The sequence below is a fragment of the Apodemus sylvaticus genome, chromosome 1 (assembly GCF_947179515.1).
Source record: "Apodemus sylvaticus chromosome 1, mApoSyl1.1, whole genome shotgun sequence".
Taxonomy (NCBI): domain Eukaryota; kingdom Metazoa; phylum Chordata; class Mammalia; order Rodentia; family Muridae; genus Apodemus; species Apodemus sylvaticus.
In genome coordinates this window covers 193,771,949-193,774,679 of record NC_067472.1, presented here as the reverse complement: position 1 = coordinate 193,774,679, position 2,731 = coordinate 193,771,949, and the positions used below count along the sequence as shown (strand labels likewise).

Below are 2,731 nucleotides of genomic sequence, written 5' to 3'. Positions count from 1 at the left end.
AGCAAGCCCTTGCCAAGGGATCCCTTCCTCCTGAGGTAACACACACTTGTCAGTATACTATAGAATGCAGTTTATTTAGGGTGTGTGGAGGGGAGTTAAGAGGGTAATATAAGCAGAGAAAGGCAGAGAGAATACAGAATAGAGAAGTAGAGGCCAGCCATGACCACTTAGAGAGAGGGGGGAAGGGAATGGGGAGAAAGGGAAGGAAGGCAGGAACCAAGAAAGAGAAATAAGAAAGTAAAAAGATAAGAGAGAGAGAAGAGGCAGGAAGTCCCTGTTATAGTAGGCCAGATCTACCTGCCTGTTACCTGGTAACTATGGGGACAGGCATACCTGGCTATCTCCAGGTAACTGTAGGGTGGAGCTTAGACAGAATCCTTACAGAGAGAGTACGAAAAAATGGATTGGGAAGAGAGGTACAAACAAACCCTGAATAAGGAACAGGGACTGTAGCAAAAGGCTGAAGAGCATGTCAACAATTATTTTGCTGACACTGTTGATTGGATGAGGTTTCTTCCCCGATACCTCAAATGCCAAGTCAGCTATATGTTGAAACCAAATGGCATTCACAACTTTGCCAAGCACAAACAGGGGAAGCAACCAAAGAGCACTTAAAATTGATGAGAGGAAGAATTCCAGCCATGACCAAACATCTTCATGTAGTGATGGATCACCAATAGCATGGACAGTTACTGACTGTAGCACAGGAATAAACTCTCAATAATACTAGAGGAGAGTGAAACAGAATATTCCACCATTCCAAGCACAACACTGGAAAATTCAAATAACAATACATGGCTCACTCACTTGCTTCTGCTCTACACTCAGGGGTACCCTATAAGCCAAAAGGCTACTTGCACTTCTTTGAATCTGCTCCTCTCCTGCTGGATCTGAGCTTGTAGCTTTGAGATGTACAGATGCCTCAGATGGAGTCTTTGATTTCCCTGTCAAGGACCAGCAGAATTGTTTGACACTGTCAATCATCTCTTCACTGCCCAGACTATCAATTACAGAGAGGGAAATGCCCCCAAATCAGTAATCATGGGGGAACCCCTCCATCATACTGCCACATATCCAGCCAGAAACTCATACACTGAAGCTCAGTTCACCTGTTCTGCACATGGCTGCACTCAGGAAGCCAGGGCTGCCCCTCTCCTAGTCTTCTTTAATGGAGTTATTTATGCCCTTCATAAGTCCTCTATCAACATCATGAGATGATATTTTAAATCCAAATCTTGCTTTTCTGGATTTTTGGAATATTCAGGTCTTCTGTAATGTGAGAACTGGTTGCCGATGATGCCACATAGCCTTGCTTTCTGTTGGTAGGGTTCTTGTAGTTGCCTTATGCCATCTGGTTATCTCTAGTGTTAGTGGGTTCAGTGGTTTCAGGCTGGAGCTTGTCCTTCCTGTGGGTCTGCAAGCCTGGGCCAGTACTTTGTTCAATCTTTCACCCGTTTAACTGTGTTTTCCTGTATTTTTTAAAGGGATTTACTTTTTCCTCCTTAAGGGCTTCTGCCTGTCTACCTGTGAAGCTTGTTATTTCTTTATGTCATTTGTATGCTAGTTAAAAGACTCTATCTTCCTGAGATAGGATTTAGGGTCAGCATCCTGGTTTTTAAGTGTGTTGGTCATGATGGCTTGCTCTAGTGGGAGAACTGGGTTCTGATAATGGACTTAGGAATTGGAAGGTGCAAGTAGGATTATTCTTACTTTCTCCAGTCATTTACCAATAGGAGAGCATTGCTTTTCCGAATAATTTCTTCTTCACTACAGACTGCTGATCTCTAAAATTACATAGTAAGAGAATAAGACTAACCCTGGACTTTTACCTCCTAGAGGATTATGAAATGATAAATTTTGGAGACAGACATAAATAAAAGTACCCTAGTTTTATCTGGATTTTATTTCTCATTTAAAATATTTGACAAGAAGTTGGTGTGCTCCGGTGAATCCAGCAGGCCCCAGCAGGGGCCTTCAGGTGCCTGCTTTGGGATCTGAACAGCCTGGGCCACAGCACTCGATCTCCAGGAAGTGCGGGAGACCTGGTGTACACCCGGAGGCAGTCTGGGAGATCACAGCACAGCTTGCTCCTGTGGCACAGAGCTTAGGCTCCAGTCCGGAGGCCTCTGGCGGTAGCCCTCAGACCTCTCTGCTTCCGGATCCAGATCAGCCAGGGCTTCTACACCACATCTCCAGGTCCTGCAAGAGGCAAGAGGGGCTTCCGGGCGGCCAGCGGGGAGAAGTCGGTGTGCTCCAGTGAATCCAGCAGACCCCAGCAGGAGCCTTCAGGTGCCTGCTTTGGGATCTGAACAGCCTGGGCAACAACACCCTGTCCCTGTGCTCTGCAGGAGGTAAGCTGTGCACCAGAGGCCACCTGGGAAGGGGCAGCTTGCACTGGTGAGTCCAGCATTGACAAGACCAACTAACACCAGTGAGAACTAGATGGCAAAAGGCAGACACAGGAACATCACTAACAGAAATCAAGGCAATATGGCAACATCTGAACCCAATTCTCCTTTACCAGCATGTCCTGGATACACCATCACACCAGTAAAACAAGATTTGGATTTAAAATCACTGGTCATGATGCTGGTACAGGAACACATGAAGGACATACTTAAAGAAATTCAGGAGAAAATGGATCAAAAGTTAGAAGCCCCTGCAAGGGAAACACAAAAATCATTGAAAGAAATCCAGGAGAATACAAACGCCAATTAAGAGGAAACGCAAA

The 2,731-nt window shown here is 45.5% G+C and overlaps 1 pseudogene; it reads right to left on the bottom strand.

Annotated features, from left to right (window-relative positions):
* Nucleotides 1-378: 378 nt before the first annotated feature.
* LOC127668008 (etoposide-induced protein 2.4-like) lies at nt 379-1,030 on the bottom strand (annotated as a pseudogene).
* Between the last annotated feature and the right edge of the window lie 1,701 nt (nt 1,031-2,731).